We start from the raw sequence: 22384 nt of genomic DNA on the forward strand, positions 1-22384 counted from the left end.
GCCATCTCGGCTGAGCTACGTGCTTGCCGGGAGGTGCATCAGTTGTCCAGCCAGACCACGCAGGAAGAACTCCATGTTACACGTGTTACCTTACAAGTGGAAGTACGTGTATCACGGGAGGTTCTGCATGCAGCAGACTTGCTGCTGACGAGGGGCAAGCTGCGCCTAGGCGTGGTCGGGCTCCTGGCCCACGTCATTCTATTCTGGATGAGGCAGACATTGGGCGACGAAATTTCTCCAACACAGGTCACACTGTGCAGGCGTTGAGCCCATGGAGGTTTTTTTTTTTTGCCTCAACATCATCGCATGTGGGTGTTGAGGTGCACCCTGTACCTCCCCTGTCTTGGGTGCCCCCCCCCGAGTTGTATGTGGCCATTTTATATTTTTTATTTTAGTTTAGTTGGTTAATATCTACTATTTGATAGTTATTTTAATTAGGTTATGTAGGTTGTTCATTGTTAGTTTAATTAGTTAATATAGTTTAATATTGTTTGTCTATTGTGCTTTCATGTGATGGTGTTGTGCTTTGTGGCTTTTGAAAGCATCCGCTGTCTGTTCCAGCTGGGCCCTTCAAGCTTGTCTTGTGTATGTGTTTGCATCTTGGGGTCTTGACTCAAATAGACCACTCCTGCTTCCCTTATCCATGGGCTCGGTAGGATGGTTCGGTGTAACAAAATATTACACAAGGGCTTTGGACTTGCCTCATAATTGTGGCCTGTCTGCAGCTGTGCTACTTGTGTTAGCAACCCCTAGTGGGGATTGTTGCATTTCATCCACCCAATGTCTGTAATTAATTTGGGTGAGTATGTGATTGTTTTATCCATTAATTGATGTGGATTGTGATGTATGTCATTTTCTTGCCTGTATATGTGCTTGATGCACTTCATGCTGTAGACAGTAGCCTGCATCCTTGGCCTGTCAAAGTGACACTGACGGTGGGAGGAGTTTGGATGTAGCTCTGTAACCTGGCCATGTGACAACACACAAAGGGAAGTTTCCAGCCGTATTGCCTTGTTTAAGGAACTTTCTGCAGGAAGATGAGCCTCCAGACTATCTTTGGCAGCGTTCGTTGGTGCAGAGGTGTGGAGGTGTGCGCAAGCAGATGCACAGGGCTTGTGCTCAGACGTCCGACAGAAGCAGACGTGTTTCCAGGAGCTCCTGGCAAGGTGAGCAACACAAGGGCCCACGCCGCATACTACCTTCCACAAGGCCACTTGCACATGGATCCTAATTAGCACCTGTGCTGGGGAGATTTGCCAGGCATTGTTGGAGAAGCACACAGTACAGCTGACATGCGTTGAGGGCCACATGAAAAGTGCCTTTGCAAGTTGTCAGGGGCACACGCAGGGGCCATCAAACATATCCTCAAGTACCGCCTGCTCCATTAAAGCAGAGTGATTAGGGTAGTAGCGTTCATAGCCAGGAAGTCATACAGTGCACAGGGACGACCAGCGAGGCTCAGACTTGTGGTGAGTGCATGTCATTTGCATGTGCAAATTGCCACGTGCACTACCTATTTGAATCAGCGGCGGCCAGAACACAACTTGTACTGAAGTTGCACCTTGCTATACGCGTCTAGCAGCTCACCCAGGGGCCATTGTATCATGTCTCATTATTTACCCATTGGTCTTCCATTTCCCGCTCGGCCTTACTGCATTGACAGTGTATGTGCCATTGGTGGGCCAAGCTAACGTATGGGTACATGGCAGCAGAGAAGTCACTTACTTTGGGGCATGGATGGGGTTGTGTGTGTGTGTTGTAAATGCACATTCAGATTAGTAACTCACGCTCTCTTTGCAGCACTGAAGTGCTCCTGTTACTGGACCTGAGAGTGCGCAGACAGGAGGCCAGCACTCACCCCAGAGATAAGTGTCTCTTTGGCTTGCATTTGACTGATTTGGTACAATGTGCATGATGAACATGTTTGCTGTAATTGAGTATGTGTTTTACTGAATAGTTGTATTCTGCCTACTTTTCCTTGCAAACCCACATCCACTCTCCTGCCCCTCTTTCCTGTTATCTTGAATACCATTGCCTGTCCATGCAACATATCCCTGACCCTCCTTCCCCGCCGGGGTCTCAGAGGCCTGTGTTAGTTTGACCAAGCAGGTGCTCAGACTACGGAGGGGGTGGTTGGTTCGTGCTACTCCTGCGCCTGGACACCGGAGCTGTGACACTACCCATCAGTTGTTGCATCATCATTGTATGTAATGTACCGTAAATGGTACCCATCCTGTTGGACCATTGTTCAACTGTGCTACCTTGGTTGTTCTATCATTGTGCTTGTACATGTGCTTTGACATTTCCTGCTACTTCAAGTCATCTACTGGAGACTCTTACAGGGCTTTTTGGTGCTTACAGCCTTTTTCCCTGCTTTGTGGGTTTGCCTACTTGGAGTTCTCTGCAATTTGGTATTTTTACCAGTCAAGGTGGGCTATGAGGGGGCTGGACCCTATTTACACGCAAGCTGGAACATGGAGACCAAGGGGTAGGGTGATCCTGTAGCCAGGTACACTTGAAGAAAGAAGGCTACATACCCCAGACACAGTTGTTCAGAAGGTCACGGTGATGTGTAAGGGAGGGCCTTTTGTTGTTGGACAGTTGGCTTGGCCTACAGTGTTTTGGGCACTCTGACATTGTAATTGTGGGGTACTGTGTACATGATGTGTTGTGCTGCTCAATGCCTGTTCCTGTGTTGTCTTTACTTTTCAGGTGTCAGGGGATTGGTGTGGTTTGACATGCTGGGGTGTTTACATGGGCAATGTTCACATGTGATGTGTACAGGACACTTTCACATGCATATATTGAGTGCATGTCCCTAATGACACACACAGTTGCATGATGATCCACCACACGTACATCCACCCTTCCATGCCCACAGGTGCACACAAATTGCATTCTCAGGCCCGCGGTGTCCATGCAGCACATGATCTATTTCCACTTGGGTAACCTGTGCATGCATCATTTGGTGGTAGATTTCATTGGTCTTTTTCAGGTGATGGTCAAGGTGTATCTGCAACACTATGGCTGATCAAAGTGCTGTGTGCTGAGCAGTGTGTTGCAGGAGACACACACAGCACACAGGTTCGGGAGTTGGAATTTTGCCATGCCCAATGTGCATGTTTGCTCGGGCATTCAGTGTTGTGTTCATGCTACGACTGTTAGAAAGCACTTGTGTCTGACTTTGTATGTGTGGGAGGTTGTTGGTCAGTCATTTCATCTGATTCCATGTCCGGCATCATTCTCTCATGCCATTTTTCATTTATGACATGTCACTTTGTATGTTATTAGTCATGGTTTGGCCTTTTGCTATTGCATGCAATGTCATCATGTAGCAGATAAGGGTGATGTGGTTTGACAGGGTTTGGGTGACATACCAGGGATTGTGATGGACTGTTTTGCAGGGGTGTGTGATGCATTTGTTCCTTTTGGTAACACAGGATTGGTTATGTTTAAGTAGCTAGGGATGCACACAATGTAACACTTGCGTGGCAACATTCTCAGGGTGGTAAGTTGTGACAGTTGACTCTCTCTTGGTCATCATCAATTGTCACCTGATATGTGCCAGGACTGTGTGCACATCGCAGGTTCAAGAGTTTAGGTGAAGAATGTGGCCACAAGCTGGGTCCGGGCTGCCTCGCCACGTGCCCTGTCCCTTCCCAAGGGCAGCGCCTGTGGCTGTGGATGTGGGGGCACCACCATGTCCACCGGTACCTCCCGCTGTGTTGCAACATTGTGCAAGACACATGCTGCCACAATGATCCTGCACACTACTGGGAGTCCATACAGTAGCTGCCCACCAGAGCGGTCAAGGCAGCGGAAGCGTAACTGGTTGCAATATGGGCATCGTTGTATCTTACCTGGGGTGGTGTGGTGGGGTTCCGGATTGGCGTCATCATGTGGTTGCTCAGAGGGTAGGCACTGTCCCCTGGGGAGGTGATAATAGTTGAGATTATTAGGGATTTGGTATTTGTCTGTGTGTGACTTGCATGCATGTGCACAGGCATTTGTACTCACCTAGGGGCCATGTGTCGCATTGCTGCCCAGCTTCCAGGGCACGGCTCAGGATGGATATTCTGTATATTAAACTGTCATGGGTGGAGCCAGGGTAGTTTGCATAGACAGAGGTGATGATTCCTTTAGCATCGCATACAACCTGCACGTTGATGGAATGCCAGTGCTTGCAGTTTCGATAGATGTGCTCAGTGGGCCTAGTGGGCCTAGGTGGACGTAGGGCCACATGGGTGCAATCTATGGCACCAGGCACTTTGGGGAAGTGAGCCACCCTGGAAAAGTCCTGGAAATGGGTTTGCTTGTAGCCATGCAACCCATTTCATGCACATTGCATGTGATGCCTGAACTTGCCCATGCACTGCCTTCCCGTGTTTTGATACACATCATTAAATACTTGTTCATGTATCTAGTGAGTAATGTACACATGTTCTGCACTGCATAAACCCACTTCTGAGCCATGTAACACCGTTCTACATGCGTACTCACTGATGCAATGTCAAATTGACCAGGCATGCATGGCAGGTTCTCTTTTGTGTGTGACATGTCTGCTTCATGTGTTGGCTGTCTGTGTGATCTCCATGTGTGACTGTGTTTTGTGCTTCTAACATGTGTACTAATGTTGTTTTCTCTTCGCTCTTCAGATGATGACGCAATGGAGGCAGAGGATGGTGTTGTCATGCCAGGCACAGGGTTGTTATCACAACCGCAACCCGGCACAAGTGGGGGTCGTGTAGTGGTAGACCACGAGCACCCACATGTGCTACAGTCCATCTTGTCTTTGGCTGGCAATGAGTCCAGCCCAGATGACCACTCTGACAACAATGTCAAGTTGGATGTGCATCAGATCCATATGTCAGGGGTGAGTGATTCTGATGTGGACACTCCTCTTACCACAACACCTGCACTGAGGGGCCAGACAGTGGTGGGACCTCTGACTGTGGTGGATTGGGACCTAGGGCTACCCTCCACACCAGTCGCTGATGTGCCTGGGGCATCACGTAGATGGGGACATGTAGTCGTGCAGCCGAGTGCGGTGCCAACCCAGCGAGGACACCCATCCTTGGGTCCCACAGGTGTCAAGCCCGGCAACGCGGTGGCCGCGCGCCACTGAGGTATACTGAGTGGGAGCAAAACATGACTGCCAATTCAGAACTTCAGGGGGCAGCACTTGATAACATCACTGTGAGCATGGAACATGTGGCCCAATCCGTGCTCCCCCCTGTCCATGGGGGGAGCACGGAGTCCATGACCCGCTCACTCAGGCTGGGCATGGCGGTCTCTGACAGGGCACGTCAGGCTGAAATGGTGTCTCTGCATCAAGCAATTACTGCTCACGCAGAGGCACACATGGATGCCCTGAGGGCTGAGTGCCAGTCCCTCAGATCAACTCTGGGTGTCCTCTTGACGTCCCAGAGGGTGCGGTCGGAGGAGAGGTTTGAGCAGCTTGAGCGTACCATCTCGGCTGAGCTACGTGCTTGCTGGGAGGTGCATCAGTTGTCCAGCCAGACCACGCAGGAAGAACTCCATGTTACACGTGTTACCTTACAAGAGGAAGTACGTGTATCACGGGAGGTTCTGCATGCAGACCTGCGTGTCATTGCCGCACCGAACCAGGCTCACCCGTCCAGCAGACTTGCTGCTGACGAGGGGCAAGCTGCGCCTAGGCGTGGTCGGGATCCTGGCCCACGTCATTCTATTCTGGATGAGGCAGACATTGGGCGACGAAATATCTCCAACACAGGTCACACTGTGCAGGCGTTGAGCCCATGGAGGTTTTTTTTTTTTTGCCTCAACATTATCGCATGTGGGAGTTGAGGTGCACCCTGTACCTCCCCTGTCCTGGGTGCCCCCCCCGGGTTGTATGTGGCCATTTTATATTTTTATTTTAGTTTAGTTAGTTAATATCTACTATTTGATAGTTATTTTAATTAGGTTATGTAGGTTGTTCATTGTTAGTTTAATTAGTTAATATAGTTTAATATTGTTTGTCTATTGTGCTTTCATGTGATGGTGTTGTGCTTTGTGGCTTTTGAAAGCATCCGCTGTCTGTTCCAGCTGGGCCCTTCAAGCTTGTCTTGTGTATGTGTTTGCATCTTGGGGTCTTGACTCAAATAGACCACTCCTGCTTCCCTTATCCATGGGCTCGGTAGGATGGTTCGGTGTAACAAAATATTACACAAGGGCTTTGGACTTGCCTCATAACTGTGGCCTGTCTGCAGCTGTGCTACTTGTGTTAGCAACCCCTAGTGGGGATTGTTGCATTTCATCCACCCAATGTCTGTAATTAATTTGGGTGAGTATGTGATTGTTTTATCCATTAATTGATGTGGATTGTGATGTATGTCATTTTCTTGCCTGTATATGTGCTTGATGCACTTCATGCTGTAGACAGTAGCCTGCATCCTTGGCCTGTCAAAGTGACACTGACGGTGGGAGGAGTTTGGATGTAGCTCTGTAACCTGGCCCTGTGACAACACACAAAGGGAAGTTTCCAGCCTTATTGCCTTGTTTAAGGAACTTTCTGCAGGAAGATGAGCCTCCAGACTATCTTTTGCAGCGTTCGTTGGTGCAGAGGTGTGGATGTGTGCGCAAGCAGATGCACAGGGCTTGTGCTCAGACGTCCGACAGAAGCAGACGTGTTTCCAGGAGCTCCTGGCAAGGTGAGCAACACAAGGGCCCACGCCGCAGACTACCTTCCACCAGGCCACTTGCACATGGATCCTAATTAGCACCTGTGCTGGGGAGCTTTGCCAGGCATTGTTGGAGAAGCACACAGTACAGCTGACATGCGTTGAGGGCCACATGAAAAGTGCCTTTGCAAGTTGTCAGGGGCACACGCAGGGGCCATCAAACATATCCTCAAGTACCGCCTGCTCCATTGAAGCAGAGTGATTAGGGTAGTAGCGTTCATAGCCAGGAAGTCATACAGTGCACAGGGACGACCAGCGAGGCTCAGACTTGTGGTGAGTGCATGTCATTTGCATGTGCAAATTGCCACGTGCACTACCTATTTGAATCAGCGGCGGCCAGAACACAACTTGTACTGAAGTTGCACCTTGCTATACGCGTCTCGCAGCTCACCCAGGGGCCATTGTATCATGTCTCATTATTTACCCATTGGTCTTCCATTTCCCGCTCGGCCTTACTGCATTGACAGTGTATGTGCCATTGGTGGGCCAAGCTAACGTATGGGTACATGGCAGCAGAGAAGTCACTTACTTTGGGGCATGGATGGGGTTGTGTGTGTGTGTGTTGTAAACGCACATTCAGATTAGTAACTCACGCTCTCTTTGCAGCATTGAAGTGCTCCTGTTACTGGACCTGAGAGTGCGCAGACAGGAGGCCAGCACTCACCCCAGAGATAAGTGTCTCTTTGGCTTGCATTTGACTGATTTGGTACAATGTGCATGATGAACATGTTTGCTGTAATTGAGTATGTGTTTTACTGAATAGTTGTATTCTGCCTACGTTTCCTTGCAAATCCACATCCACTCTCCTGCCCCTCTTTCCTGTTATCTTGAATACCATTGCCTGTCCATGCAACATATCCCTGACCCTCCTTCCCCGCCGGGGTCTCAGAGGCCTGTGTTAGTTTGACCAAGCAGGTGCTCAGACCACGGAGGGGGTGGTTGGTTCGTGCTACTCCTGCGCCTGGACACCGGAGCTGTGACACTACCCATCAGTTGTTGCATCATCATTGTATGTAATGTACCGTAAATGGTACCCATCCTGTTGGACCATTGTTCAACTGTGCTACCTTGGTTGTTCTATCATTGTGCTTGTACATGTGCTTTGACATTTCCTGCTACTTCAAGTCATCTACTGGAGACTCTTACAGGGCTTTTTGGTGCTTCCTGCCTTTTTCCCTTCTTTGTGGGTTTGCCTACTTGGAGTTCTCTGCGATTTGGTATTTTTACCAGTCAAGGTGGGCTATGAGGGGGCTGGACCCTATTTACACGCAAGCTGGAACATGGAGACCAAGGGGTAGGGTGATCCTGTAGCCAGGTACACTTGAAGAAAGAAGGCTACACACCCCAGACACAGTTTGTTCAGAAGATCACGGTGATGTGTAAGGGAGGGCCTTTTGTTGTTGGACAGTTGGCTTGGCCTACAGTGTTTTGGGCACTCTGACATTGTAATTGTGGGGTACTGTGTACATGATGTGTTGTGCTGCTCAATGCCTGTTCCTGTGTTGTCTTTACTTTTCAGGTGTCAGGGGATTGGTGTGGTTTGACATGCTGGGGTGTTCACATGGGCAATGTTCACATGTGATGTGTACAGGACACTTTCACATGCATATATTGAGTGCATGTCCCTAATGACACACACAGTTGCATGATGATCCACCACACGTACATCCACCCTTCCATGCCCACAGGTGCACACAAATTGCATTCTCAGGCCCGCGGTGTCCATGCAGCACATGATCTATTTCCACTTGGTTAACCTGTGCATGCATCATTTGGTGGTAGATTTCATTGGTCTTTTTCAGGTGATGCTCAAGGTGTATCTGCAACACTATGGTTGATCAAAGTGCTGTGTGCTGAGCAGTGTGTTGCAGGAGACACACACAGCACACAGATTCGGGAGTTGGAATTTTGCCATGCCCAATGTGCATGTTTGCACGGGCATTCAGTGTTGTGTTCATGTTACGACTGTTAGAAAGCACTTGTGTCTGACTTTGTATGTGTGGGAGGTTGTTGGTCAGTCATTTCATCTGATTCCATGTCCGACATCATTGTCTCATGCCATTTTTCATTTATGACATGTCACTTTGTATGTTATTAGTCATTGTTTGGCCTTTTGCTATTGCATGCAATGTCATCATGTAGCAGATAAGGGTGATGTGGTTTGACAGGGTTTGGGTGACATACCAGGGATTGTGATGGACTGTTTTGCATGGGTGTGTGATGCACACCTTGCATTTGTTCCTTTTGGTAACACAGGATTGGTTATGTTTAAGTAGCTAGGGATGCACACAATGTAACACTTGCGTGGCAACATTCTCAGGGTGGTAAGTTGTGACAGTTGACTCTCTCTTGGTCATCATCAATTGTCACCTGATATGTGCCAGGACTGTGTGCACATCGCAGGTTCAAGAGTTTAGGTGAAGAATGTGGCCACAAGCTGGGTCCGGGCTGCCTCGCCACGTGCCCTGTCCCTTCCCAAGGGCAGCGCCTGTGGCTGTGGATGTGGGGGCACCACCATGTCCACCGGTACCTCCCGCTGTGTTGCAACATTGTGCAAGACACATGCTGCCACAATGATCCTGCACACTACTGGGAGTCCATACAGTAGCTGCCCACCAGAGCGGTCAAGGCAGCGGAAGCGTAACTGGTTGCAATATGGGCATCGTTGTATCTTACCTGGGGTGGTGTGGTGGGGTTCCGGATTGGCGTCATCATGTGGTTGCTCAGAGGGTAGGCACTGTCCCCTGGGGAGGTGATAATAGTTGAGATTATTAGGGTTTTGGTATTTGTCTGTGTGTGACTTGCATGCATGTGCACATGCATTTGTACTCACCTAGGGGCCATGTGTCGCCATGCTGCCCAGCTTCCAGGGCCCGGCTCAGGATGGATATTCTTTATATTAAACTGTCATGGGTGGAGCCAGGGTAGTTTGCATAGACAGAGGTGATGATTCCTTTAGCATCGCATACAACCTGCACGTTGATGGAATGCCAGTGCTTGCAGTTTTGATAGATGTGCTCAGTGGGCCTAGTGGGCCTAGGTGGACGTAGGGCCACATGGGTGCAATCTATGGCACCAGGCACTTTGGGGAAGTGAGCCACCCTGTAAAAGTCCTGGACCACGGCCTGCCTTTCTGTGGACGTTCTGGGCATGTATATGTGCCTGCGGACTGAGGGGCATGCAGTGATGATTGCCAACACCTGGTGTAGGCAGTGTGACTGTGTGGCCTGTGAGACCCCACCCACTATGGCAGTAGTCCGCTGAATGACCCAGTAGCCAAAAAATGCAGGACATTGAGCCCCTTCTCCAAGGGGCTCAATGCTTGGGAGCACAGGATGGGGGATGTAAGGTCATCTTCCCACTCCCTGACGAGGTCTAGGATGATACGAGGTGGAAACCTATACCTCCCATAGATGTGGTCGTCAGGCATCCAAAAAAGGCTGGTCCGGGAAAAATAAATGTGGGCCCTGGCTAGTCTCCTCCTCCTGCGGTGTCCCACGATCAGTGCTGTGACAAATGAGCATTCATCGTAGCTGTATATACGTGTTTGTTGTTTGCGTGCACTTTTATACTGTGCGTGGGGACGCTTCCGCCTGCCTTCATGTGGCAGACGCGTTGACGCCTATGCGCGTCTTTTGTCGTGCACGGGTTTCCCGTATTCAAATCCATGAATACGGGCTGTTCACGTTCATGTGGGCATTCTGTGTACTTCCCTGCAATACTTCCTCAGTTACGCCTTCTTTTTTACACGTTGATCCCCATTCTGCATGTTACGCCCTGTGTCACGCCCCCTTTTTGGTGTGTGAATAGACGTTGTGCACTTTCCCTGTGTGCGTCACGCACGGCGTTCGGGATGTTGCAATGTCGTGTGTGCCCGTGTACGCCACGCCTGGGTTTGGCGCACATCCCGAGAAAAACACGCGGGCGCTTCCTTTTTCACGCTTGCACCTGCTTGCCCCAACCTGCGCCACTTTTTTCGGCACACGTTTGTTCCGTGAATCGGCCCCATAGTGTTTTCTACATCTGCCATGGCTAATTCTGCTAGTAGTGGCTGTCCAAGTGGTTCTTGGCTTCCTGTTACAGATGGTTTACTACTGTCGGGAGTGTCCACTTGTAGTTGGGTCTGGAGTTCTTCTTCGTGTTGCTGTTCATTGTGCAACATTGTTTAGTACTGTGTAAAGTTTACGTCTGTTATAGTGCTTTCATTTGCTTTGAAAGCGTCTTCATAGGAGTCATATGTATCCAGGAACTCTTCTTCTTTTCTGCTTCATGTGTTGGCTGTCTGTGTGATCTCCATGTGTGACTGTGTTTTGTGCTTCTAACATGTGTACTAATGTTGTTTTCTCTTCGCTCTTCAGATGATGACGCAATGGAGGCAGAGGATGGTGTTGTCATGCCAGGCACAGGGTTGTTATCACAACCGCAACCCGGCACAAGTGGGGGTCGTGTAGTGGTAGACCACGAGCACCCACATGTGCTACAGTCCATCTTGTCTTTGGCTGGCAATGAGTCCAGCCCAGATGACCACTCTGACAACAATGTCAAGTTGGATGTGCATCAGATCCATATGTCAGGGGTGAGTGATTCTGATGTGGACACTCCTCTTACCACAACACCTGCAATGAGGGGCCAGACAGTGGTGGGACCTCCGACTGTGGTGGATTGGGACCTAGGGTTACCCTCCACACCAGTCGCTGATGTGCCTGGGGCATCACGTAGATGGGGACATGTAGTCGTCCAGCCGAGTGCGGTGCCAACCCAGCGAGGACACCCATCCTTGGGTCCCACAGGTGTCAAGCCCGGCAACGCGTGGCCGCGCGCCACTGAGGTATACTGAGTGGGAGCAAAACATGACTGCCAATTCAGAACTTCAGGGGGCAGCACTTGATAACATCGCTGTGAGCATGGAACATGTGGCCCAATCCGTGCTCCCCCCTGTCCATGGGGGGAGCACGGAGTCCATGACCCGCTCACTCAGGCTGGGCATGGCGGTCTCTGACAGGGCACGTCAGGCTGAAATGGTGTCTCTGCATCAAGCAATTACTGCTCACGCAGAGGCACACATGGATGCCCTGAGGGCTGAGTGCCAGTCCCTCAGATCAACTCTGGGTGTCCTCTTGACGTCCCAGAGGGTGCGGTCGGAGGAGAGGTTTGAGCAGCTTGAGCGTACCATCTCGGCTGAGCTACGTGCTTGCTGGGAGGTGCATCAGTTGTCCAGCCAGACCACGCAGGAAGAACTCCATGTTACACGTGTTACCTTACAAGAGGAAGTACGTATATCACGGGAGGTTCTGCATGCAGACCTGCGTGTCATTGCCGCACCGAACCAGGCTCACCCGTCCAGCAGACTTGCTGCTGACGAGGGGCAAGCTGCGCCTAGGCGTGGTCGGGATCCTGGCCCACGTCATTCTATTCTGGATGAGGCAGACATTGGGCGACGAAATATCTCCAACACAGGTCACACTGTGCAGGCGTTGAGCCCATGGAGGTTTTTTTTTTTTTGCCTCAACATTATCGCATGTGGGTGTTGAGGTGCACCCTGTACCTCCCCTGTCCTGGGTGCCCCCCCCGGGTTGTATGTGGCCATTTTATATTTTTATTTTAGTTTAGTTAGTTAATATCTACTATTTGATAGTTATTTTAATTAGGTTATGTAGGTTGTTCATTGTTAGTTTAATTAGTTAATATAGTTTAATATTGTTTGTCTATTGTGCTTTCATGTGATGGTGTTGTGCTTTGTGGCTTTTGAAAGCATCCGCTGTCTGTTCCAGCTGGGCCCTTCAAGCTTGTCTTGTGTATGTGTTTGCATCTTGGGGTCTTGACTCAAATAGACCACTCCTGCTCCCCTTATCCATGGGCTCGGTAGGATGGTTCGGTGTAACAAAATATTACACAAGGGCTTTGGACTTGCCTCATAACTGTGGCCTGTCTGCAGCTGTGCTACTTGTGTTAGCAACCCCTAGTGGGGATTGTTGCATTTCATCCACCCAATGTCTGTAATTAATTTGGGTGAGTATGTGATTGTTTTATCCATTAATTGATGTGGATTGTGATGTATGTCATTTTCTTGCCTGTATATGTGCTTGATGCACTTCATGCTGTAGACAGTAGCCTGCATCCTTGGCCTATCAAAGTGACACTGACGGTGGGAGGAGTTTGGATGTAGCTCTGTAACCTGGCCCTGTGACAACACACAAAGGGAAGTTTCCAGCCTTATTGCCTTGTTTAAGGAACTTTCTGCAGGAAGATGAGCCTCCAGACTATCTTTTGCAGCGTTCGTTGGTGCAGAGGTGTGGATGTGTGCGCAAGCAGATGCACAGGGCTTGTGCTCAGACGTCCGACAGAAGCAGACGTGTTTCCAGGAGCTCCTGGCAAGGTGAGCAACACAAGGGCCCACGCCGCAGACTACCTTCCACCAGGCCACTTGCACATGGATCCTAATTAGCACCTGTGCTGGGGAGCTTTGCCAGGCATTGTTGGAGAAGCACACAGTACAGCTGACATGCGTTGAGGGCCACATGAAAAGTGCCTTTGCAAGTTGTCAGGGGCACACGCAGGGGCCATCAAACATATCCTCAAGTACCGCCTGCTCCATTGAAGCAGAGTGATTAGGGTAGTAGCGTTCATAGCCAGGAAGTCATACAGTGCACAGGGACGACCAGCGAGGCTCAGACTTGTGGTGAGTGCATGTCATTTGCATGTGCAAATTGCCACGTGCACTACCTATTTGAATCAGCGGCGGCCAGAACACAACTTGTACTGAAGTTGCACCTTGCTATACGCGTCTCGCAGCTCACCCAGGGGCCATTGTATCATGTCTCATTATTTACCCATTGGTCTTCCATTTCCCGCTCGGCCTTACTGCATTGACAGTGTATGTGCCATTGGTGGGCCAAGCTAACGTATGGGTACATGGCAGCAGAGAAGTCACTTACTTTGGGGCATGGATGGGGTTGTGTGTGTGTGTGTTGTAAACGCACATTCAGATTAGTAACTCACGCTCTCTTTGCAGCATTGAAGTGCTCCTGTTACTGGACCTGAGAGTGCGCAGACAGGAGGCCAGCACTCACCCCAGAGATAAGTGTCTCTTTGGCTTGCATTTGACTGATTTGGTACAATGTGCATGATGAACATGTTTGCTGTAATTGAGTATGTGTTTTACTGAATAGTTGTATTCTGCCTACGTTTCCTTGCAAATCCACATCCACTCTCCTGCCCCTCTTTCCTGTTATCTTGAATACCATTGCCTGTCCATGCAACATATCCCTGACCCTCCTTCCCCGCCGGGGTCTCAGAGGCCTGTGTTAGTTTGACCAAGCAGGTGCTCAGACCACGGAGGGGGTGGTTGGTTCGTGCTACTCCTGCGCCTGGACACCGGAGCTGTGACACTACCCATCAGTTGTTGCATCATCATTGTATGTAATGTACCGTAATTGGTACCCATCCTGTTGGACCATTGTTCAACTGTGCTACCTTGGTTGTTCTATCATTGTGCTTGTACATGTGCTTTGACATTTCCTGCTACTTCAAGTCATCTACTGGAGACTCTTACAGGGCTTTTTGGTGCTTCCTGCCTTTTTCCCTTCTTTGTGGGTTTGCCTACTTGGAGTTCTCTGCGATTTGGTATTTTTACCAGTCAAGGTGGGCTATGAGGGGGCTGGACCCTATTTACACGCAAGCTGGAACATGGAGACCAAGGGGTAGGGTGATCCTGTAGCCAGGTACACTTGAAGAAAGAAGGCTACACACCCCAGACACAGTTTGTTCAGAAGATCACGGTGATGTGTAAGGGAGGGCCTTTTGTTGTTGGACAGTTGGCTTGGCCTACAGTGTTTTGGGCACTCTGACATTGTAATTGTGGGGTACTGTGTACATGATGTGTTGTGCTGCTCAATGCCTGTTCCTGTGTTGTCTTTACTTTTCAGGTGTCAGGGGATTGGTGTGGTTTGACATGCTGGGGTGTTCACATGGGCAATGTTCACATGTGATGTGTACAGGACACTTTCACATGCATATATTGAGTGCATGTCCCTAATGACACACACAGTTGCATGATGATCCACCACACGTACATCCACCCTTCCATGCCCACAGGTGCACACAAATTGCATTCTCAGGCCCGCGGTGTCCATGCAGCACATGATCTATTTCCACTTGGTTAACCTGTGCATGCATCATTTGGTGGTAGATTTCATTGGTCTTTTTCAGGTGATGCTCAAGGTGTATCTGCAACACTATGGTTGATCAAAGTGCTGTGTGCTGAGCAGTGTGTTGCAGGAGACACACACAGCACACAGATTCGGGAGTTGGAATTTTGCCATGCCCAATGTGCATGTTTGCACGGGCATTCAGTGTTGTGTTCATGTTACGACTGTTAGAAAGCACTTGTGTCTGACTTTGTATGTGTGGGAGGTTGTTGGTCAGTCATTTCATCTGATTCCATGTCCGACATCATTGTCTCATGCCATTTTTCATTTATGACATGTCACTTTGTATGTTATTAGTCATTGTTTGGCCTTTTGCTATTGCATGCAATGTCATCATGTAGCAGATAAGGGTGATGTGGTTTGACAGGGTTTGGGTGACATACCAGGGATTGTGATGGACTGTTTTGCATGGGTGTGTGATGCACACCTTGCATTTGTTCCTTTTGGTAACACAGGATTGGTTATGTTTAAGTAGCTAGGGATGCACACAATGTAACACTTGCGTGGCAACATTCTCAGGGTGGTAAGTTGTGACAGTTGACTCTCTCTTGGTCATCATCAATTGTCACCTGATATGTGCCAGGACTGTGTGCACATCGCAGGTTCAAGAGTTTAGGTGAAGAATGTGGCCACAAGCTGGGTCCGGGCTGCCTCGCCACGTGCCCTGTCCCTTCCCAAGGGCAGCGCCTGTGGCTGTGGATGTGGGGGCACCACCATGTCCACCGGTACCTCCCGCTGTGTTGCAACATTGTGCAAGACACATGCTGCCACAATGATCCTGCACACTACTGGGAGTCCATACAGTAGCTGCCCACCAGAGCGGTCAAGGCAGCGGAAGCGTAACTGGTTGCAATATGGGCATCGTTGTATCTTACCTGGGGTGGTGTGGTGGGGTTCCGGATTGGCGTCATCATGTGGTTGCTCAGAGGGTAGGCACTGTCCCCTGGGGAGGTGATAATAGTTGAGATTATTAGGGTTTTGGTATTTGTCTGTGTGTGACTTGCATGCATGTGCACATGCATTTGTACTCACCTACGGGCCATGTGTCGCCATGCTGCCCAGCTTCCAGGGCCCGGCTCAGGATGGATATTCTGTATATTAAACTGTCATGGGTGGAGCCAGGGTAGTTTGCATAGACAGAGGTGATGATTCCTTTAGCATCGCATACAACCTGCACGTTGATGGAATGCCAGTGCTTGCAGTTTTGATAGATGTGCTCAGTGGGCCTAGTGGGCCTAGGTGGACGTAGGGCCACATGGGTGCAATCTATGGCACCAGGCACTTTGGGGAAGTGAGCCACCCTGTAAAAGTCCTGGACCACGGCCTGCCTTTCTGTGGACGTTCTGGGCATGTATATGTGCCTGCGGACTGAGGGGCATGCAGTGATGATTGCCAACACCTGGTGTAGGCAGTGTGACTGTGTGGCCTGTGAGACCCCACCCACTATGGCAGTAGTCCGCTGAATGACCCAGTAGCCAAAAAATGCAGGACATTGAGCCCCTTCTCCAAGGGGCTCAATGCTTGGGAGCACAGGATGGGGGATGTAAGGTCATCTTCCCACTCCCTGACGAGGTCTAGGATGATACGAGGTGGAAACCTATACCTCCCATAGATGTGGTCGTCAGGCATCCAAAAAAGGCTGGTCCGGGAAAAATAAATGTGGGCCCTGGCTAGTCTCCTCCTCCTGCGGTGTCCCACGATCAGTGCTGTGACAAATGAGCATTCATCGTAGCTGTATATACGTGTTTGTTGTTTGCGTGCACTTTTATACTGTGCGTGGGGACGCTTCCGCCTGCCTTCATGTGGCAGACGCGTTGACGCCTATGCGCGTCTTTTGTCGTGCACGGGTTTCCCGTATTCAAATCCATGAATACGGGCTGTTCACGTTCATGTGGGCATTCTGTGTACTTCCCTGCAATACTTCCTCAGTTACGCCTTCTTTTTTACACGTTGATCCCCATTCTGCATGTTACGCCCTGTGTCACGCCCCCTTTTTGGTGTGTGAATAGACGTTGTGCACTTTCCCTGTGTGCGTCACGCACGGCGTTCGGGATGTTGCAATGTCGTGTGTGCCCGTGTACGCCACGCCTGGGTTTGGCGCACATCCCGAGAAAAACACGCGGGCGCTTCCTTTTTCACGCTTGCACCTGCTTGCGCCAGCCTGCGCCACTTTTTTCGGCACACGTTTGTTCCGTGAATCGGCCCCATAGTGTTTTCTACATCTGCCATGGCTAATTCTGCTAGTAGTGGCTGTCCAAGTGGTTCTTGGCTTCCTGTTACAGATGGTTTACTACTGTCGGGAGTGTCCACTTGTAGTTGGGTCTGGAGTTCTTCTTCGTGTTGCTGTTCATTGTGCAACATTGTTTAGTACTGTGTAAAGTTTACGTCTGTTATAGTGCTTTCATTTGCTTTGAAAGCGTCTTCATAGGAGTCATATGTATCCAGGAACTCTTCTTCTTTTCTCCATGGTTTAAAAAGTTGTAGCAGAGACATGTAATACACTGAGGAGTTTTTAATGACAATTTGATATGATTAATTAATCTGCATTTGGTAAGTTTCACTAATCTGCCTTCAGAATTTACCACTCCTTATCTAGCTTTTTTTTCATCTGGTTTAATATGTATGTGAAGTTTTGGGCTACGTGATAGAGACACATGGTTTCCAAAGTGGTACTCTTGTTTGGGTAGTATGTGTCCAGTAAATTGTTTTTCAAAATGTCTTGACTGTTGGGATCATTTCTGGCTATCGTTTCTATGTCCTCATATGATTTGAGAACTCCTTTTCTAGATTTAGCAGGACCAAGACTTAGCCATACTATATTGTCAGATTTTCCATACAAAGCAGTACCCGTTAAATAGTCTGAAGCTTCATAGCAGCCACATTCTGTATGAGAGAGCATTTTTATGCTTAAACTGTACAATTTCTGTGATAGTGTTTTGTCAGATAATATGTCATCCCAGAGGTCCTGAAGGTCTGTTTTCTCTGCTTGTGTTAAGTAGGCTGTGACATATTGTGCAACTGCAGTGGAATTGTCTGCAATGTACTGCACATCTATGTTTGCATTCCATAGGAGGGCAATGATTGCATTGTAATCATTGATGTATTTTGATTCTGCTGTTCTTTTTATGTAATATGTGTTCTTAGGTTATTTACCTTTGACACTATGTCTGACTGAAGACATGAGGTTGTTTACTTCACCTGTTGCTGAAACTGGTCTAGGGATACCAAAGCGGCATTTGGTGTAGTATGTCCCTTGTTTTTTATATTTGCGACACCAATATTTTCCACATTTGTGTCTTTGAAATTGTAAAATATGTGCATGAAGGTCACTATGTGTTGTTTTTGAAGGGATTCCACAAGTGACATTTTTTTGGATGAACAGCAAAACAGTGGCATCACTGTCCTGACCAAATTTAGGAGCATCTTTAATCCATAATAGCCTGTGGATGTGTGGTGCTCCTCTGGCTTGATATTCTTTTCTCCAAAAGAAGTGTTGAACTTCTCCGAGGGGAGGAACAGTCTTATTACAAATAAAGTGTAGCATAGCAATGAAGCAATGATGGAAATATCTTGATACATTTACAGGATCTAGAGAGCAGAGTTCTCCTGGTGTTTTTATATCTATGTTTGTTTTATTTTTGTTTGCTATGCGTAGGAAATCGTGTAAATCTTCCCGTGCATATTCTGCACAACTTAATGTAACAAACCAAGTGGGTGGGCCAAGGTTTCTTATCATTCATACAGCGTACATATCCATGATGTCGGAGCCAGTATTCTTTTGTACCAAGCATGTTTGCTAAAAGATTTGTAATACATGAATGTAAAACCTCATCTTTTTCTTGAACTTTTTGTAATAATTGCATAGCTGATATATTTTGAAAATGGGTACCTGATTTTAACGTGTGTGCAACTCCGTAGCATAGAGTTGCTGGTTCACTTTCAAATAGAAGGTAGAATATGTATTTCACGTTTTGCCTGAATCTGGGGTCGTCAGAATACATTCGTAGAGGGCGATATTCTGATGCTGTTATCTGAGTGGGTCTATCATCGTACCTTCCTCCTTTTCCAGTAGAAAATAGTAGTGGAAAGGCCCTTGCTTCAATACTTTTTTCCCATATGCTGATTGGAGATCCTTTGGCTTGTCACATTTGGTACGTTTCCAGTGCATCATCTATAGCGCCTTCGAGTGTAAAGGATGAATTGTATAATTGTCTAAAATCTTGGATTCTGTATCAGGATTTAGAAGTTCAAATTGACCAGTTTCTGGTGACTCTTGAATTATTTCAATGGTTTCTCTCAGGTTTTCTTCAATATTAACTTCTCTGTAGTATTCATTGTTGTTTTTTAGATATTGCAGGCAGAAACGTTTTTATGGCAAAAGGGGCACTTGCCCAGGGCCCCCACCTAGGAGGGGGCCCCAAAGGCTAGCTGATCTGAAGAAGTAAGATTCCATTGTTCACCAGTCTTAAATAGCACACGTCAGGATATTTTATGGGGTGCTGCTGAGGCTCTAAACCCATTGCCTTTCTGTTTTGGCAAGTACATTCTGCCTTGATCAATTCATCATGGATTACTTTCTGTGTTCACTGTGTTATACATAGTTTGTGTGTTCCTTACGGCACAACTTCTGTAGCATTACTTCCTTCCTGTGAGAATTATGTTGATCATGTGCAACAGGCAACAGTGAAATGTATATTGATAAATTAAGTGCCACAAGGGTTCAGAAGTTAGCTCAGTGTATGACGCACCCATTGCAGAGATATGTGTTCATATGAAAAATTAGAATATCACATTCCAGCAATGCTGGCTGAGCCTTTCCTATGTCTAAAGTTTATAAACCTGCCTGCATATGTACTTGGTTTTGTAGAGCAACATCTGCTATTATCAGCAATGTACCTGCACCAGATCAGGGTTGCTATAAAAACTAACATATCATCCATATGGTGAAGGTCTAGAAATTGGTTTGTTCAGATGGGGTGTTGCAAAACCTAGGCAATCGCCTCCAATGATGGCATGAACTGATAGTCCAAGAGGTGAATAAGTATCCAAATTCAAGACTATGACACGAAAGTGTTCATGCTTGTATCCTGGATTTGACAGCAGTCGATACAGTGATCTTGGTCAAATAATCTAATATATCTTACATTACTGTGCTGTCTTCTGTGAGGTTTGCCTTCTTGCATGCTGCTGGTATCGTTTAGCCCATTACTTGATCTTTCTTCTTATGTCGGCCATTTGGGTGGAAGGGTTGGTAGACAGAAGAGACAAGGGTTGGTAGACAAGATGTTGCACGCCTCAGGCAAGCACATTTTAAGGTCTGCTTGTTTGACACAAAAAACAGTTTCCTTTTTGGTAAAAGTCAAAGGTTTTATGCACGTTTATAAATAAAAATGTCACGAGCCATTGTTTTGGAAATATTTAAAGCTTTAACATATAAAAGACAAACCCAGATTGAATTTGTTAAATCACATTGATTGGTATGCTTGTACTTATATACTTCCCTTGACGATGGAGAGAATGAAGTTATAACCATTCCCATTTTGCATAACACCCTTCTATAATATTTTGTTTAAAAATTGTCATGTTTGGTAATGTGATTTGTGTATTTTCTAAGTCCGTTTTTATAAAATAAGACTGTTTTAGTTCATGGTAAGAACTGGAAAAGAAAATGTTCAAATGCAGAAATTTCAGAGTTGGCACACATCCCAGCTTCACCCCTTCACCCCTTGACCAATGTGTGATCCTGGGCATCGCATTTAATCTTGTATTTCCTAACGTCTCAATATTGCCACTCCCTAAACCTTCCAAAATTGTCAGCCTTCAGAGTGATTTCCTTCTCATGTTCTGATCTTCATAAAAGCCTTATTCATGGTTTCAATGGCTATAGGGTTGCTTCCACTTTAATAGTGAGCATATTTATATCACACACCACAGGCATGTGTTCCTTTGATATCTAATGGCAGCACTATTTGAAAACCATATCCCACTTCTAATCTGTCTGGATAAAGACATTTTCCTTGTAGCGTTTAATCCGCCTCCGCTATCCATGCTACAGTATGTGTAGCGCTCTCCTTCCTTACAATTGGTGGTCCCTATCCATGCATGAGCACTTTTGCATTCTGTCAGGCAGCTAATGTGAGTTTTCTGTCTATTATGGGTTACATGTACCTTTTACATACGGTCTAGCATTAATACTACAGGCTGCATATACCTTCCTGGATGCTGTTGATAAATAAATTATCCTGTATGTGCTAGAACAGTAACCTCTTCTTATCCTTCTAATGTTGTTCTTCAGATGGTACTTGTTTATCATTCTGAAAGAAGAGGGTAAGGGGACTTAAAGAGAATAAACGTGCTTATTATGCTGCAAGACAACATATCAACCTATAGGTTGTGAGTGCGATGGGTGGGGGTCAGGTGTTGCGACCAGTATTCATGACGCCTTAATTATTTTGGTATGGTGGAGGGGGCTCCAAAGATGTCCGTTCCCAGGGCCCCAAAAGTGCTTAAAATGGCCTTGATTGCATGGCTTATCTAACTTTATGTAAGTCCACAAGTTGTTGCCAAATTTGTTTGTCTTTTGTAGGTATGCCATTTACTAAGACAATTAAACATTGATCTAATGGCGGTTGCACTCCTCGAGTGTGTACATTTTCTTTGAGATCTAATGGTAAATAAACTACTTTGCCACAAATGCCTTTCACTCATTCAGAGGGATGTAATTTTGCTGTTTTTGGTTGCAGGTGTATTATTGCTTGAAATGGGTGCACTGTTTGAATTATGATGCTCTCATATAAATATAATTGTTGCAGGGGTTTTGGTAGTGGGAATAATTGCAAGTTATTTGTGAAAGCACATGAAGGTTGTTGTCAAGTTTTGCAGTACAGTAATTGCAAAGTATTAAGGTATCAGTAATGTTGTATTTGTTTTCTGCTATAAGGTAGAGAGCTAATTGGAACCATTGTGAATCGTCATTGTCTTCTATGTTGTACGTTATGTCTATAGTTTTTGTGGTACTTTTATGAGAAGTCCTCCGGCAACACACACACACATGGTTTGGCACTTCAGCGGAGGTACTTTTAAACTTTAGTATTTCTTTTTTTTATGTGTTTAACAGACGGTTGCTATGTGTACAGTACTTGCTAGTTTGTTGTACATCTATTTCATTTTGTAAGTGGCTTTCAATTTAAAAATATTTTCTTTGTATATGCTCTTCAAGTAGTTGCTTGGCTGTACCATGTAGAAGATTGTTATTTAAATTGGCTAGTGCTAAAGCAGGACTTTTAGCATAGTAGAGTTGTTTTAACTAAATTTCTTATAGTTGAATGATGTGTTGATATAATTTTGATATGATGGAAGGTGCTTTTGCAAATAGGTCCTGAAATGCAGGCTAATGAATGTGCTTGTAGTCCTGTGTATTTGCACACTGGACAGGCATCCATATTTGTAGCAGTTTCATTTTGATTTTGTCTT

Source organism: Ambystoma mexicanum, chromosome 2p (assembly GCF_040938575.1).
Source record: "Ambystoma mexicanum isolate Mex_15411 chromosome 2p, UKY_AmexF1_1, whole genome shotgun sequence".
In the NCBI taxonomy this organism is placed as follows: Eukaryota; Metazoa; Chordata; class Amphibia; order Caudata; family Ambystomatidae; genus Ambystoma; species Ambystoma mexicanum.